The sequence below is a fragment of the Passer montanus genome, unplaced genomic scaffold, assembly GCF_014805655.1.
Source record: "Passer montanus isolate IOZ18808 unplaced genomic scaffold, ASM1480565v1 scaffold7, whole genome shotgun sequence".
Lineage (NCBI taxonomy): Eukaryota > Metazoa > Chordata > Aves > Passeriformes > Passeridae > Passer > Passer montanus.
In genome coordinates this window covers 13,365,368-13,384,318 of record NW_024372147.1, presented here as the reverse complement: position 1 = coordinate 13,384,318, position 18,951 = coordinate 13,365,368, and the positions used below count along the sequence as shown (strand labels likewise).

Here is an 18,951-nt window from a genome sequence, read left to right as displayed (position 1 = left end):
CCTTACTTCCAGCTGCTAAGTAGGAAAAAATAGCTTTGTGTTGCCCTGATTTTCCTTTCATGAAGTTTAAAAAATACCAAAGCGACCTAAAAAAGTGAAGGCCATCTACTGAACTCCTCTGCTAAGACACTAATCTTTCACACCAGGATTGCACACCAGGTTTGCACACCAATCCCTGAAAGATCCTGCTCAACTTTATCTATCAACAACATCCAGCACTTTGTCTGTCTTTTAAAAACATATTTTTAATTACTTTGGTGTCTTGACACGCAGGTCAATCTTCATGGTATCAATGGCCTTCCTCTGTCTCATCAGAGTGGGGAGAAATTAATCCCAGAGATGCTGTGGCAGAGCCTGGTGGAGAACACAGTGATGTCTGGGAAGCGGCTGTGTCCAGGACACTCCTCTCCTGTTGTGGGCTGTGGCTAGGACCAGGACACTCCTTTCCTGCACAGAGCCACTCACCATCCTCCGTCATGCTCCTTGCTTGCTCTGGCTTTCCCAGTTAGATAACAAAAACCTCACTGGGCCACTGACAGTGCAGGCAGCAGACATCTGGAGCACAGTTCCTCTATATTACAAATGTGCAGAAGATCACAGCAGATTAACCCGAGAGCAGAGGGAAAACTTAAGGACAGGGTAGAGCAAGGCTAGGCAGGGAGGTATCATGGAAAAGTAAGCTTGGTAAGGTTCTCTTTCAAGGCCATTATGCACTAGGATTCATGACAGGCTTTTTTAGAACCAGGAGCTGGCATTGATGCTGAGCTCTGAAGTGTGCACTCAGCTAAATGTGATGGGCATCTATGTATGCATTATCTAGGTAACATAGGGACAATTATGGGTTAGTTTCCCACCTTGTCCATTTCACATGACTCATGATCTTTTGGGAGTTTAGTGACACTACCTAAGCATCTTTGTAGGACATATGTGGCACTTGCATGGTAGAGGCTTGTTGGTCTGCAAGACTGGATCCCCTCAAAGTGCTGTTTAGCTTGGCTGACAGTCACTGCACCCTGTGCTTTGGCAGTGTGGGTGACCCATCTTGGCATTTTACCTGTATCTTTGAAGGATTTGGGTTATGGTGGATTGATTTTATTTCTTCAGTTTATACCCAGGCATTGACCTTTGGCTGTTGGCAGATTGATCCCTTCCCAACAGCTTTGTTCACCCAGAATTTAGACTTACATCATGACAGTAAAGGTTGAAGGACCTTTCTTACAGCTATGCCTACAAATAAATAGCAATATTGTAAGAAGGCAAGGGCACATTAAAAAAACTTGAATCAACCCCAAATGCAGCCAAGTCTTTCACACAGCAACACCTACTTCCATCAGAGATGACAATAGCCCTGTTTGGTGAAAAAGCTCTTTGACTTACACCAGCTTCTCCAGCATACTCAGTCATATCTTTACAGTGGTGGGAAGGAAGAGATAAAGCCCATTTCAAAATGGATGTATTTGTATGATTTTAGCAGCTACAGATCAAGCAAATTTAACAAAGTGTCACATGTGGCCCTGCTCAAATGTTGGGCAAACACTGTCCAGATTGTCAGAGCCAAGGGTTTATTTGAATTTGAATCATCCCCTTTTTCAATCCCCCTGGGGACTGCAGTATCACCTTGCAAAAACTGGCAATATCACCTACGCTGATTATTACAGGGTACTGGCACTGGGGTTTCTACTTGGACAGTAGAAACACAGAGAAACTGAAACACAGTGAAAAAGAGATTGTTTCTGGGTGACCCAAGAGCTGTTCAAAGCATTTTAGAGAAAGCATTGAGTGTACTGGACCTTTGCCACACAGAGGCTTAGGTTGCTTCTGAAACACCATAGTTCAGTTCAATTTGTCTTGAAATAAAAGGTTGTAATTTTACTTCAAAATAATTGGACTGCAACTACTAGTGATTCGGGAGCTGTTTTACACACAGCTCAGTGGTCTTTGACACAGCTCAGCTTCCTGGGTAAAGGATGGGATGGTCTATATTGTTAAAGAAGCACATCTTATTAGTACTCCCATCAATAAATTCTGATAAATTTAAGTTGTCCTTAGGTTATGCACATTTACATTTTCCACATCCTTATTTCAGTTAGGAGTATTATTTTCCTACAGTACCAATACTATATAAGTGTCTTTTTCATAGCATATAGCCTGATAGCTAATTGGGCTAAGGCAGATTAATAAAGTTTTAAGTATAAGTGCTACCTTTTTGTGGTCTAACAAAGCCTTGTGACTAGAAGAACTCTCCAATCACAAACATGGCCATGGACCAGGCAGTCCTGAGAATTGGTGTTAGTCTAACACTTAAGGGAATCCAGACCTCAGTCTAATTATTGTTTTAAAAATGTGTATCTTTATTTCCTGTTACACTGACTTCTGCATCTCTTTAAAGGTGTGGAAAGACTTTCAACAGTTTATAATTCAGCCAACATGAATGTTGTAATGTCCTCAGCTGCCTATTTCTTTGCTCTCAATAACAACTTCATCTGTGATCTCTAAAGCCCTTTCTTTGCTTTTCAGAATTGCACTTGTGCTCTTTCCCAAAGACTTTACTTGCAGCTTTTTTGAGAGTAAATGTGGGGAGAAGAAGAGAAATAAACTGTGTAAGTTAACCCTCTGACTTTTTCATACTGCACCAATGTGTGTCTCCCCTACCTACATGCAGCAGCCTGGATTTCTCAGTTTATTTCAGATATGTATCCTAGCCTTCTACTCATATGTAAATCAACTTCATTGATGTAGCGTTAGCACTTACATATTTGGTTTATTAGGAGAGTTTAATTCTAAACACTTCAATATTAAAATCCCACAGTACACTGCCTAGCAGGCAGAAATCTCATGCTGGTTAGTCTAATTGTCCACTGCTAACAGAGATATCCCCTTCACTACGACATACTATTAGAGTTATGATGGGAATTGTCAAAGCTTCTTTCTCTCAATTTTCTCTCTTCACCACAGCACTGCCACTATCTCTTTTTTTCATGTACACACTACACATTATATAAGTCAATGGTAGACTAAGTAAAGGAAATAAAGACTAGTAATTATGTGTTTCATTCATTAGAAGAGTACTTCATTGAAAATAGAATGGAGACTATTATTTGAAGTTTTATCTTTGTCAGGAATAAATTAATAAACAAGACAACTTTTTAACAAGAAGAAGACAGCAGGTGGTTCACCATACACATATTTTGCTGTCTATCAAAACTGCATCCAGAGTCTTTATACAAAGTTATGAAGTATTAGGGTTCCATCTAAGATATCAAATAAGATTTCTGCTTGTTAGCAAGATGAATCATACAGTGTGTCCTTCCTACTCTCAAGCACATTATATGCTCCCATATGCATATAAGCACACACCCCTGTGTGCTTTGGACTGCTTGATTTAGGTTAATTTCTTAGTTTTCCAGTTCTTAACAGAATGCCAACTGAGACTAATTTACCATGTTTTTTGGTGGCACCACGTATCATATAATTTTATGCTGGAAGGAGCTCTTACGCGTAATAATGCACTTGTTGAGTTATCAGCTGCCCTTCCTATGTAGTGCTTCTGTGTTTAACACTCAGAATTAAATCGCAAGGATTTATATCAAGATAAGAAAATCACAAAGATCTGGTCTAAGCTGAGTAGAGTCAAGCTCACTCATTTTACCAAGTTCCTAGACAGACCTGACCTTAACTTTGAACTAAATCACTTGAATGGCATAAGTATGTTCTGAAAAAAAACAGGTTGATAAAAGGAGTATATTAACATATTCTGCATACAGACATGTGATTTTTGTGTTCTGTCATTTTGAGCCCTACAAAGCCAAAACTTAAAAAACATACTGTAAAAAACATACTGGATGGAAATTATGTAAATGCAAACCAATAGCAGAGCCCTGATCTATTTATATAGAAACAGAAGTTAATTTTAAAAAAAGAGAGGAAATCCATCATTTAGGATATTTTGCAGTGTCATTTTCTATCTTGTCACAAGCTCTTGGTGAAATCACTGCTAACAAATCTCTTAAAATACACCTTCAATACCCAAGAAGCCATGCCAACAAATTAACAGCCCTGAAGCATGGTCCTTTCAGGAACTCTCTTTGGACTGGGCAGCTGCCCACAGTTATCAACATGTACTATGGGAAAACAGAGAATGCTCTCAGCTTCTTCATTTGAAAATGAGCTGTACTCTGGAAAAGCAAAAAACTAACAGTTCACTTCAGACATCTGTCTGTTTAGAGATATTTAGCATCAGCATCTCAAAATGTTTGATTGAAGGCATGTTAAAATTGGTCCTGAAGAAAAAAAAGTGTATTTTTTTTAAAAAAAAAGGGGCCAGAGATGTCATTTTCTTGTTCCTTTCATGATAGGAAGTTCCATGTCTTTTTATTTCAAATTCAGAAATAATCATATCTTGGGCTGCAGGTTATTTATTCCCTCTGCCACACTCCTCCCAAAATGGCATGGACTCTGAGGGACACAAACATGCTTTGTAGAAGTTTTTAAAACACTTTCACCATTGTGGAATCCCCTTCAACTCACCATATCCTATAATTCTCTGATTAATACCTAGGCAAGGTGGCTTCATCCACACGTGTTTTGTGCAATAAGTGAATAATCACCAAGGTGTTCATTGATAAAATGTTCCTTATGTATTAAGTCCTTGTCTACCATTGTGAGTGTAAATGACACTTTTTACAGTGATGGAAGAGAAAGAAGCATTTACTCCAATTATTTTTGCCACCTGACATTAATTTACCTGCAACATTAGCAAAATTCCAATAGCTCGCCCAGGTAGCTGGCATAGGGAAGGGCACTCAGCACACTCATTGCTATGCAAAGCACGATGAACCATGATGGCCATCACCAGTTTCGCAATTATTTCTCCATTTTGTCATTACAATACGCCTCTGAGGTTGCACAGAAAGCTCTATGTCTCAGCCATATTTATGGACACTCTCAGTTGTTTGCAGTTATTGCATAGTTCTGATTAATACTTCCTTCTCTGTGACATAAGAGGAGCTGCATTCTAATTCCATCTTTATTTTTTCTACCAGATCCCATATTTCTGCATTAAAAAACCCCAACTTATAAATCAAGGAGAAAGTGTTGGAGGTTCATAAAATGTGAGGCCATGAAAATGTCATCACTATACATTTTATTTTCCTGTCTACTCTTCCTGAATCTTCCAAATGTTGTTAGCTTATTTATGGCTACATTGCTCGTTTGGGATACCTTATTCTTAAGAGGTATTTGAGCCAGGACCTCCAGCTCTACTTCCACAGCTTAGGTGTGTTTGAAATGGTTATTTCAGCTTCCCTCTCCATAGGCAAGCTAATGTCCAGCCCTTAGTGCCTGTAGTAATCTTAGAGCATGCACTGAATATTGTTAATCACGTTTTCCCCATCGCTGGCAAAATTATTATAGGTTAGTCACACTATATCTATGTACTTTATTTTCTTCAATGACCTATGCAACTTTTCTTTTGATCAGAGTAGGCATTAACAGGCTTCATGTAAGATTTTGGCTGCAAAGATCACATAGTATAATTGATATCAATCTAGTACTGTGTGAATGGGACAAGATTGCATGGATCAGCTTGCCTTGTAAAAAGTTTGAGCAGTTATCACCTGGGTCTTTATTTTCTTTTATAATAAAACTTGCATAATTTAGTTAAAAGCCAGTGAATTTTAGTCTCCCCTTAATAGCAAGTTAGGTCAGTCCTACATAGGCCCTCTCCTTTTGAATTAGAGTCTATATAGAGTCTATGCATTTCAGTAACGAAATAATTTATTTTTCTCCTGTTTTATAGTACTCAGCTCGATAGCTTACAAGACTTAAAATTGCCATCTGCATATCTTTTATAGGCTGAATCCAGTTAAATTTCAACAGTTCTGTGATACCTCTCTTGCTAAGACAATCTTTTTAGACATATGCTATTGTGTAGTTCAGTGTAGTAACTCTAAAAGGAGTTGCAATGGGTTTATTACAATTTATCTGAAGGGTACAAAGTGGTAAAGTGTTCTTTGTCCAGCAGTCGAGAGTGTGTGTCTGTGTGTGTAATACATATATTTTTGTAAATTTCTGTAACAACTGTTGATGGTGGGGAGAATGAAGGGAACAATTGAATCAGACTGAAGGTCTCTGTCTCTCTCTTGAAGAGCATTGCCAAAGCATTCTGAGTGACTCTTCCAAATTGTGATAGCCGAGATAAATATCCCAGCTTACACCTAACATCTAAAAGGTGGGGGCATATAAAATCATGGATAAGTAAGACCATGCACACAATAGTAGAAGGAAATTGAAATAGAATGATGCCAGAGCCAATACGGGTTGCAGAAAATTAAGGCAGAATGGAAATAAGAACACTATTAATAGATTTCCCAAATGGGAAAAAATATTCTGATGTTTAGTATAAGTGTTCTTTGTTTACAAATGCAGGCTACCTAAGCTATTATCTTCAGACAATTTAAGCTTTCATTTATTATCTGTACTTGTACTTTGGGATAACTCATGAAATGACAACCAATTTCTTATGCACCACTATAACTAAAGTATTCAGCATGCATGTATTTTCTTTCCTTATTGTGAATATGATAAAGTTAATCCAGTCTTTTCTTCATGAGCTGCTGTAATACTCAAAGCAGAAGTACAATACATGCTCAAGCATAAGTGTGCTGATAGAAAATGTACCATTTTTCAGTTAGTTCAACAGAATATGTCACCTGGTGAGGGGTATAAATGCATAAGAAACCATGACAAAGGCATTTGTCACATCATTAGAGTAATGTTTGATTCAACACATGACATTCTGAAATGCAAGGAGTACAGTACACTGTAACAACAAATCACCCTAATATGTAATAGAAAATATATTACAAGAAAATATTTATATTAATATAATACAAAATTAAAAGTATATTATTATGCATACAGTGACCTCCAATCCTATCAACATTTCACAATGCATGGTGCAATAATAACTAAGGACAAAAAAGCAGTGATTAAAACAAAAAAATCACAAGACAGTGGCCAGGCAACTTCAAATGCAAAAGGGGAGAAGGATGTGCAGACAGAGATGGGCTTCACTCATCCTGGAAGGAGATGGACAGCAGATATTAGCAGGGCTGGCTCACAGCAAGCATTCTCTTTCCAGGAAAATACTGTTGGGCAAATGGAAAAAAAACCCCTAAAGACTGAAAAACACTCACACCACTGTCTGAAAGACTAAAGCTTTGTACAGCTCTATGTGGACTTATCATGAACATGTCCAGCCCTTCCTGAATATGTAAAGGAAACATCTCACCTAAGTTAATTCATGATGCAGGCTCACATTTTTTCCTTCCAGTATTGTGGAGGTCAGTCTAATATAGTATCTTTGTACTGCATTACTAAAGAAGTGCCTTTGCTGAACATGCCTAGGCAAAAAGCACAATGAAGTCTATGCTTAATTCATAGCATGGATGTAATTTAGCTCAAACTGCATGATGCTACATGCTTTTCAGTCACAGTCTTCACTGCCTGAAACCAGTTATTCTCCAATTACAGCTGAAGCAATGATGAGAACAAGTGCATTTCATCTTGTTCTTTCAGTGGTGCTACTTCTGCAGGGAGAAGAAAACATCTTCTTCATATTGATGTTATAGTCAAAAGTATACAACATTGCTTGGAAGCCCTGAAGAAATCTGACAGGACATTGATCCCCTTTCCTAGTGATTCAAATTCCTTCACTAGACTCTCTCCTACTCTTACAAAATCAGTCATCTGGCTAAATCTTGTCCATAAACACCTGCTGAAATACCCAAAACCCATGGAAAATATTGTGATTGTCCACATCTGTTTCATTAATCCTAACAATAAACAAACAAATAAATAGCCTGGAAAGCCTTTTCTTCTGTCTCTTCTGTTTTGGCATTTACAAGTGCAGCAAGAGAGAAAGTATCTGTTTTTAAAGACGACACACACATAGTTATTGCCATCTCAGCTCCTATTGCATCATCAGTTTAGCAGCTTTCTTCACAGTTATTAGAATAAGCAATAGAATCCTCAGCTCAAATGAACACAAGCTTTAAGCCTGAGAGTGCTTCAAAATTTAAGCACATACTTGCAGTCAAACACATGTTTATGTCTTGCCACATTGATAACTTTAGTAAGCAGGTGTGCCTTCATTAAAAGAAAATGGATTTGCTCTCAACAGAGTGGATTTGAAGCTGCTGTTATGAGTTGTCATATCAGCATTGATTTCTAGCTCAAGCTGTTTTATCAAGACTGACTCATAAAAGCCTATGTCAGCTGAGTGGCTGTGGACAAAAAGTGTAAGCAAGTACATAGAAAGGTGTGATTTTATAGATGACATGCCACTGTGAGAGGGAAATGAGACCCAGCTGAAAATACCTTGTTAACATCTCTGTATCTGGTAGGTACTGGAGTAGATTGAACCTAAGTTTGTCAGCTGAATTCAGCTGACACAGGAAGGGATAGAAGAAGATGCATCTTTCAGGCTAGAGGACATGGATCATTTTTTATTTTCATAAATCAAGACAGAAAATTCTAACTTTACCACAAGTTTGGAATGATGTTCAATGCTGAACCTGTGATTAAAAACCAGAGCAGGATCTGCTGAACAATACCCAGCTTGGTTCTGATTATTTTGCATATTCTGATCTTGAATCCAATCAAAAACTCATGCAGTATCACTTGTTTATGCTATAATTCATTTACCTGTCATGTAACTATCCCAGGACTGTGTTTAACACTGTCTGATTAGTGTCCGGGTAACCCTAATTCACCATATGAAGGTAATCACTCATATTAACAGGTCTGTGTTTGTTGGTCTAAAAAGATATTTCCATGCTCACTATCTGCAGTCTTTGGTAAACTACTCATATTCTATCTCTTCTTAACAGTATCAAAACATTTATTTTACATACATACATATATATATATATATGTATATATATATGCCAGTGTTATCTGCATTCAAATGTCAGTTTGACAAGATGTTGGCTAGAGCACATTAAATCAAGTAGAAAAAGACTAAGATGATGTCTCAGCTTTCCCAAGTGGGAAGTATTCACATATTAGGATAGTGCACCCAAGGTGATGTATTAGTGGCGGTGTGACACTAATGCTAGCAATTACTGAGAAATGCTTATTATACAGTGCTATACTAAGGCAGTATTGCAATAAACAGATAAATTACAGCATTTGCTCAAGTTCAGCATTCAAGTTTTCTATTAAGTTTAAAAAAAAATCTTTTTCTTAAAGCCAAGCTAGTTTTTTCCATTGTTACTGATATATGATTCTTCTGTCCAGGAGGCAAAAAATATTGAAAGCCTTTAACAATTCAAATGTCTTGGTGTCTTTTCAGATGTAAGTCCTTTTTCATACACTTGTGCTGTGGATTGAGTGAGAGCTTTGAACGTGCCGTGCCTTAGCCTCAGATTTTTCACAGCAGCTTTACTTAGGTGACCTGCACCTAAATTGCTCTGGCTCACAAGTTCTTAAGAATGGCAGATCAGGTCTATTATAAAATGGGTTATTTATTAAATAGACAGGAGATTAACAGACAAAAGGCTTTAAAGAGAGTTACTTACTACACGGGATAAAACAAAAGAACTACTAATAGATTACATAAAACAGTGCATGACATAAAGGTACCTATGTAGCAGTTAGGAAAGAAATAGTATAGAACAGGAGTGAACGTAACTTACCACCAAACTGATCATGGGGTACACAGAGACCTTTCACTGAACCCTTGAGAGAATAACTCAAGACAGGCATCCCAAACCTTGAGGAGAGATCCCCACACATTTCCAGGGAATATGCAAATGAAAGTATGGTGTAGTTTCTGTAGTTTGTAAAGTGAAGTGTCTGTCAGTCAGAAATTCAAGCTCATCTTCCTACAAGCTTGCTTTTAAGACAAGATGTTTATTGTCAGCTGGGAATGTCACCACCACGGTGCCGAAATTACTTGCTACAAGACAAGCTGCCCTGATTGAGTTATTTCAGCAATTAGTAAATACATGTGAGGTGAAGATGCCCTGAGCTACTGTATCAGCTGATAGGTAACAGATCGGCCCTCCTAGGGCAGGGGGGCTTCTTGCCACAACTTGTTGAAAAATGTTGTCATTAGGGAGATACCAGGCACAATTCAACAGACAAACTTTCAAATTATACTCTTTTCTGGGGTGAACAGATTGATGGCTACACACAAACTGGATCAGGCAGTGCCTGTATAAAAGCAGTTCTACAGATACACAATGTAAGATTTTCCAGTTATCAAATTTTTAAAAAATCTTAATATTATAGGACTCATCTGTGCCATTCTCCCCCTCAGAAGCCTCAATGTCTCTTTTCTGTTTTGGGGCCTTATACAACATTTAAGCCATTAGTAACTTCATGCATATGAGTGAAAATCAGGTCCTGTGTGATTTCTGCCTGGCAGGTGCCACAGATGACTATTATTTTAGGATATGTTGTGGGTTAATGCTGATCAGCATGTCAGGCCCACACAGCCACTTTATCACTCTCCCACTGTCAGATAAGGAGAGGATAGGAAGAACAAAAGGAAGAAAAATCAGAGGTTGAGATAAAAATGGTTTAAAATGGGAAGGAACAAGGAAGAAGAAAGAAAACAACAATAAGCAAGAATAAAACAAAAGCAAGGGATGCGAAGAAGCCACTCACCTCCCACAAGCACACTCATACTGACAACTGGTTAGTCTCCAAGCAATGTCTGCATTCAAAAAAACCTCAAACCCTCCCCACACATTCTATGGCATGGGATATCCCTTTGGTCAATTTGGGAAAACTATCCTGGTTACATCCTCTCGCAATATCTCACGATCCCCCAGCCTTCTTGTTGCTGAGGCAGAGTTGAGAAAAGAGAAAGCCCCAGTGCCACACAAGCCGTGCCATCACCACTGCTTTAGTCACAAATCCAAAACAGAGCAGCATCTGGAAGAAAATTAACTCCATCCCAGCCAGACCGTGTATAATGTTTATCTTTGTGTCTGTGCTCCCTATTCAATCCTTAGCAAGTATAGGACTTGACCCTGCATTCAGATAATGCAGAGTAGAGATGCACTGGCTGCAAGGATAGCACACTAGATGAGCTTCTTGTTGGAGGATCAATGAGAAGTGAACATAGAAATACATTTTTTATTTCCTTGACTGGCTTTTCATGGGCATGGAATCTCCTTCCAAGAATTACCCTTTCCTCAGCTACACCAGGCAAAAATTTTGACTATTTGATATTCAAAATCATGGTTTTGCAGTTTTCCTCACAGTAAACCTTTCAGGCTGGAAAGAACACAATGGTTTGAAACAAGCAAGCAAAGTGCTATTAGCAGTCTTCATCTTTCTTGATAAAAGCCTTCTCATGGGGGCTGCTGTTTAAAGGCTGTCTCATCAGACACTACCATTGACTATGAAAAACAAAGGAGACAAGGCAAGGACTGGAGTGATTCAGAGGCCCTGCTTTGCTCCACATGGTGCTCTCCAGAAAGCGTGAGGAATTTCTCTGCCTGTTCAATGCTCCCTGTTTCCAAGGACTTCAGAGCACAAAACTGTTCTACAAAAAGCTTCAATTTCATTAATTAATGGGTTCTAAACAGACACCTAAAGAGCTGTCCTGAAAACTGATATTTATATGAATTATGCTATGAATTATTGTGGGCACCTAAGCACCACACAGATACTTGCTCCCTTCCCTACCCCCAAAGACAGTTTTATGGGAAAGACAAAAGGAAAGAGCAAACCCCAGAAAATTCATGGTCAAGGTAAGAATGGTTTAACAGGCAATGGAAGAGTGAAAGAAGATATAGAGAAAAAAAGCCAGAGCTCATGATAGAAGGACAATCACTAATCACCTCCCATGCAAGACAGATGCTCCATCAGTTGCCAAGCAATAGATAGCTAACCTACCTAACTCCACTCTTCCCGCTCTTTTATTGCTGAACGTGACACTGTAGGGCATGGAAAATCTCTTTGGTCAGTTTGGGTCATATGCCTAGTTGTGTCCTCTCCCTACCTTTCACACACTCCAATCTATTCACTGGGGTAAGAGTGAGCAGTGAATGCTTTCATGCTGCACCAATGCTGTTCAGCAGCATCTGAAATGTTGGTCTGTTATCAGCACCACAGGAGTTGTTATAGTGAAAAAACCTTCATCCCTGTCAGACCTAGTAAATGGCTTCAGACCACTAACTGGCAGACAGTCCTGACTCTGACCTATCTGGCAAACCCATAAATCCTTTCAGTCTGGCCTTTGGCATTCCCCTTGCTTTTCACTGTTTTGCTACATTCTCAGAACAAAGAAAAATGCCTCTCTATTTCTCTTGATGTAGTAGCTGCAAGACAAATTGCTTTTGCAATGAACAGATGTAAATTGCTTGAAATTAATTTTTCTAATATACCCTGATCCTGCTTTCCTGACAGTATTTTGTGTTTGTAATGGAAACTCTCTCTAGGAATTTACCTGTAGTGTAGCCATGTCCAACTTTTACATCTGAATAAAACAGTAAAATTAGATTGCCTTCCTGTCTTCAGTTCACTGATAATAGCTATGACAAATAGGTTTAACTTGTATGGTTAAGTTCTATCCAAAAGCTTCTAAGTAATTTGTACTTGATGGGAATTATTTCACTGTCACTGAAATAGTAATTCCAGTGAGGGTTACAGTGGGACAAATGTCTTTGAAGTCACTGGAGTTGCAGTTGATCACATCAGGCTTAGTGCAACCTCTAATGTTTACTGGAACTAGTAAAGGCTCAGTAGCTCCGGGCAATGGGATGGCTCAGGGGCTTGGGTTGCTATCTGTCTCCTTGTAAAGTGACAGTTGCCATGGTATCAGAGCACCTCCGGAAAGACAGCTTGTTCCTGCAGGCCTACAAACAAGCACCCAGCCTAACTGAGCTCTTAGAAGTACTGTCATGCCAGGGATGATCAACAGCATGTATGCATTGGCTCAAAAAGAAAATGAGTTAATTTGAACTTGGGTTCTCTGAAAGCTATGATTTTGAACTTCCTGAAACTGCCGAAGACAAAGAAACCTGGTTCCTTGTTTGCTGAGCAAGTCCTGTTGCATTAAAGATAAAAAAAAAAAAGTTAGCTGGACTGGCAGCTGTATTTAAGAAGGAGAATGATTACAGCTGCTCTCTTTTGGGATGATTCACTGACAGCAGTACACATTCAGGTGCATGCTAAAAACACAGTCACAGCACTGGATCCCTTTGGGGCTGCAGGCACAGGATAATTTATCAAAGAACCTCTGAGCAGGCTCAGGCATGACCTGAAATGCAGCCCTCAGACCTGTCAAGCCAGCTGCAGCCTAGGCACAGATACATACCTAGAGTACCTTATGATGAAAACTCAGGTGCCTACGCACTTGAATAGGTCTATGTGCAAAATGGACATACACGAGTCTGCCACACAGTGGGGCCACGCACAGGGGCTGAACAGCTACAGAGCAACTTGTCAGAAAATGTGCTGAATTGCTGAGTCTGAATCAACAACAAGCTGACCACGAGCCAGATGTGTGCCCCTGAAGAAAAAAAAGGCCAGTGGCATCCTGGGTTGCTTTAGGAAGAGCACTGCCAGTAAGCCAAGCGATGAGATCCTTTCTCCCTGCTCAGCACTGGTGATACACACGTGGATGCTGGGTCCAGGTCTGCGCCACACTGAACGTCCTGGACTGAGTCTGATGAGAGACCACAAACAATGTGGACTGGAGCAGCCTTTACAGAAAGAGAGGCTGAGAGAGCTGGAACTGTTCCACCTGAAGAAGAGAAGTCTCAGGAGGGTCTTATAAATGTGTATAAACACCCAACAGAAGAGAATAAAGAAAATAGAGTGAGACTTTCCCAGTAATACCCAGTGAAAGAAGAGGAGGCAGTAGGCACAGATCAAAGTAAGACATTCCATTTAACCATGAGGGAAAAAAAATACTGTGAGGGTGACCAAACACAAGAACAGGTTTTCCAGAGAGGATGGTAGTCTCTGTCCCTAAAGATATTCAAACCAAGCAGACACAGCACTGAGCAACCTGCTGTACCTGACTCTGCTATAAATGCCCACCCACCTCAGTGGCTAAGGTTCTGTTGTGTTGCTCTCATGGATTCCATATGTCCACTTAGTTTCTAGGTGCCTAAACTCTTCCATGACTTAACAATTTACTTAAATGACTTAACAATTCTGTCCTAACTGCCAGCCAAGGGCAATACTTGCTCATTTTCCCAAAATTACAGAGAAAGGGAAAATGCTAGTTAATATCATATTTACCCAAATCTGTGAGTGAAAATTTGCAATGGAATTAAACTAAAATTATTCAAGTATTTACAAAAGTTAGGAAAACACCCATTCAGCATATTGAAACTAAGTTTAGCACAGAGTTATACTGTGTCCCATGACGAGAGAGATGCAGGAAGTTGGACATATTTTCTGAAAGGAAGGTTCACAACAGAAAGAGTTGAGCAATAGCTGAAGCAAATTCTCACTTTTCAGCATTAAAAGAAAAAGAACCTCTTGCAAATCTGAGGACTGTGAAAAACATTGATATAGCAGTGAAGAACTTGTAGGGAAGGAAAAGAGGCTGAGTTTCATCTAAATTTACCTAACACTTTTCAATTAGCCAAAACTGACAAACAAATTTTCCCTACCGAGAGTAGGGAATTACTAGCTAGTACATTTAATTTCATTTTCAGTGGGTGCAGGTTAATAGAGGAAGTTTAACAAGTCTGGCATCTGCATCACTTCTTCCAAAAACATTAGACATCTTGTGAAACATCTCTGAGACAAACATCTACAAAGATTGTTTTTCTCTGTTGAGAAAGCATCATTTCAGCATGATGCATGCTCAATTTTCAGCATTTGCAGACTTGCCAATATTTTACCTTAGAGCTTGTTTATACATGCACCTTCCTCCAGGCACCACCCAATCTGTCATAAACAATGAAAATAAGATGAAAGTCTGCCTGTTTTCATCTACTCAGTTTGCCAGCCCAATTTAAATCACTCTGCAGAAGGGAAACCTTAAACAATCAACAAAATTGGGAACACCTGAGTTTTGGTCAGCTTTGAATCTTCTCCAAGAGCTTCTAAAGAAATTATGCTTTCAAGTCCAAGTATATCCCTCATGACTTAAGAAGGTAAAATGAGCTATTTTTTGTCTGCATCTATGAATGAATCACTTATGGAAACATTATAAATAATGTAACTAGAGCTCCAATATAAGAAGGACCTGTTGAAGCAGGACCAGAGGAAGGCCACAAATAATCAGAGACATGGAACACCGCTCCTATAAGGACATGCTGAGAAAGCTGGACTTACTATGCCTGGAGAAGAGAAGGCTCTGGGGAGACTTTAAAGCAGTCTTCCAGTGTGTAAGGGAGGTCTAGAAGAAAGCTGGAGAGGGACTTCTTACAAGGGCTTTCTAGTGGCAGGACAAGGGGGAATGGCTTCAAACTGAAAGACAGTAGATTTAGGTAAGATATTAGAAAGAAATTCTTTCCTAGGAGGGTGGTGAGGCACAGAAATAGGTTCCACAGAGAAGCTGTAGATGTCCCATCCCTGGAAGTGTTCAAGGCCAGGCTGGATGGAGCTCCAAGCAACCTAGTCTACTGGAAGGTGTCCCCACCCATGGCAATGACTCTGTATGGAAGGATCTTTAAGGCCCCTTCTAACACAAGCCATTCTATGGTTCCAGTATTTACACTGGTAAGCACTGTTAGGTGTAGCCAAGAAAATTCTCCTTGTGAGAAAGACTGTTATATTAGGCACCATATTTCTGTAATTAGTAGTTTGCAGTTTTAAAAATGTTGACCTTGATTATCATTATTAAGAAGATGTCCTTACTTCTTATTTAGGCATTGTTTGTTGTTGAGCACATGGTCATGCATTCAACAGCTTTCTCACAAAAAAAAGAATGGACCTTATTAGACTCTGCACAACATTCCTTCCTTTCTCTTATTTCCAGATGGTTTTTCATGCTCTGGCTTTCAGGGTTCTGCAGAATTAGGAACACATTTTATAAACACTGCTACCTCTCTGTGCTGTTCTTAACCAGGCCTTGGTATTGAAGCATTCAGACACTTACTCTAAGGAACAAGCTGGCAGGACATACTAGAAGAGCTTTAAACTACATTTAGTAGAGAAAGAGGATGCTCTACTGGCTTATCAGAAAGGAACCAGGAACAACAGCACTTCAGGGAACAGCAGGGAAATACCTGTAAATCATCCTGAAAGAATTAGAGAGTGCTCTTCCCAGGAGATGAAGAGGTGGATAGCCCAGCTCAACTGCCTCTACACCAATTCACGCAGCACAGGTAACAAGCCAGAGGAGCTGGAAACCATGGTGCAATTAGAAAACTATGACCCAATTGCTATCACAGAAACATGGAACATGAGTTACATGACTGGAGCACTGCAGCTGAGGGCCACAAGCTTTTCAGAAGAGACAGGCTGGGAAGGGGGGTGGAGGTGTTGTGCTCAATGCTAAGGCAGGGTCAGATTGTGAAGAGCTGCCCCTGATAAAGAGACTGAGACCCTGTAGGTGAAAATCAAGGACAGGACACCTGGTGACAGGGGTTTGCTATAGGCTGCCTGATCAGAGGGAGCCTGTCAACAAGGCATGTTGTTGCATGTTTCTGTATCTTCAGATACAGAAAGCGTTATACTCATTAGTTCTCATCCTGATGGGGACTCCAACCACCTGGTCATCTGCTGGGAAATCAATACAGCAAGCTGGAATCAATACTCCTGGAAAATGTGGGGGACAACTTCTAGTACAGGTATTAGACAAACTAACCAGAGGTGAGACATTACTGTACCTGGTACTCACCAATGCGGTGGATGAGCACATCAAAGGAGTTAAGATCAAAAGCAGCCTTGGCTGTAACAACCACCCTGGCTGAGTTCATGATCTCAAGGAGTTTGGGCCTGGCAAGGAGCAAAATGAAGACCCCGAACTTTGCAAGAGTGGAATTCAAGCTGTTGGAAAAAAACAAAAAGGTGAATGAGGTCCCCTAAGAATAGAGGGGCTGATCAGAACTCTCTTAGAGCACAAGAGATCTTTATCCCAATGTGTAGAAAATCATGGAAGGCAGGCTGGAAACTGGCATGGCTGAGTATCTGCTCATCAAACTGAGGCATAAGAAAGAAATGTATGGCCTGTGGAAGCAGAAACAGGTAACCTGAGGAGACTGCTGGGACATAATTTGGATGTGTAGGGATGGCTTCAGGAAAGTCAAAGCAAAGCTGGAACAGGACTTGGCAAGAGATGTGAAGAACAACAAGAAGGACTTTTACAAGAACATAGGTCAGAAAACAAAGGCCAGGTAGAGTGTATCCACACTGGTAAGTGAGAAGGGTGAATTGGTGGTAACTGGAAGGCTGAGGTACTCACCAAGTGCTTTGCCTCAGTCTTCACTGGCAGTAAAGCTTCCCATTTCTCTCAAGTCCCTTTGTCCAATCTGTGGGTGTTGAAGAATCAAAGTCATTCCCCCTATAAGCAAAGAACAGGTCTGGAATTACTTGGTGAAGCTGAACAGCCACAAGTCTATGAGATCTTTGAGATGCACTTACAGTTCCTGAGGAAAGTGTCTGATGTTGCCAAGCCACTCTCCATCATATTTGAAATGTCCTGGCAGATAGGTGCAGCAACTGGAAAAAGGGAAATATCACTCCCATTTTTAAAAATGGAAGAAAGGAAGATCTGTGGAACTATGGACCAGTGAGCCTCACTTACATGTCTGGGAAGATTATGGACCAATCTACTTTGTAGATATACTGAGGCAGAGAAAAGACAAGGAAGTGATCTGAGGCAGCCAGCAAATTTTACTGAAAACAAATCATGCCTGAGTAATCTGGTGGTCTTCTATGGTCCAGAGACAGCAATGATTGGCAAGGGAAGATCGACAGACATCTCCTGTCTCCTTCTGTAAGGCCTTTATAGTCCCTAATGACATCATTACCTCCAAACTGGGAATACATGGCTTTGATGGATGTACTATTCAGTGAATAAGGAATCTGCTGGACAGACACAGCCAGAGACTTGTGGTCAATGGCTCTATGCCTAGGTGGAGGCTGGTGAGGGGTGGTGTTTCTCAGGGCAGACAGAGATCTGGGGTCTGATGGTCTTCAGTATCTTCATCAATGACATCAACAGTGACATCAAGTGCACCCTCAGCAGGTTCAGAGATGACACAAAGCTGAGACACTGAGCTGGGCTTGTTCATCCTGAAGAAAAGGCTCTGGGGAGACCTCATTGTAGTCTTCCAGTACCTTAAGGGGGTTTATAATAAAGAGGGAGAGAGACTTTTCATATGGCCAGATAGATAGTGACAGGACAAAGGGCAATCGCTTTAAACCGTAAGAGAGCATGTTTAGACGAGCTACTAGGAAGAAATTCTTTACTGTAAGAGTAGTGATGCTACCAACTGTACTACTTGGACAGAAAGTGCTCATTTTATAATCTTGTCAGATGCTAAGAATTGTTAGGGGATTTTTGCTTAGTTTTCATCCTCCTTCTTAGACCTAAGATTGTTAAAGTGAAGTCCATGAATTTTTCAGAAAAGAAACTAACCCACAGAGGAATACTTCTGGTAGTTGAAACTGTGGAAGTCCCAGTCTCATAAAATTATTTGATTGTCTTTTTTTCACAGACTTCTTCTGAGCAACTTATATTCAGATGGTGCTTAATGTCATTAATACCCAAAACCTTGTGCAAATCAATGTTCCTTGCTGTAATTGTACTAGGTTACATTTCCAGTCAGAAAGATAACCAGGAAAAAAAGACATGCCCCAGCTAGTAAAACTGCCTTTCCTTTGCCATGGCAGATGCATCAGAACAAGCTGAATGACACAGATGATCAAAAGATACTAAGAATATTAAGTTCTCCCCTTCTGTCACAATGCCTAGGAAAATGTTACAGCAAAAATGCTGAGAAATTACTGAAATTAGGGGAA

General features: G+C 40.0%; 1 long non-coding RNA gene across 4 annotated transcripts in view; it reads right to left on the bottom strand.

The window, feature by feature from the left end:
- LOC120511971 overlaps positions 1 to 18,951 on the bottom strand; it is a 74,554-nt gene that overhangs the window by 35,069 nt on the left and 20,534 nt on the right. For all 4 annotated transcript variants that reach the window (XR_005629887.1, XR_005629889.1, XR_005629888.1 and 1 more), the window contains exons 3-4: positions 17,390 to 17,488; positions 16,826 to 16,974 (exon numbers count right to left, since the gene is read on the bottom strand). This is a non-coding gene — a long non-coding RNA (uncharacterized LOC120511971). The remainder of the gene's footprint in view (positions 1 to 16,825; positions 16,975 to 17,389; positions 17,489 to 18,951) is intronic.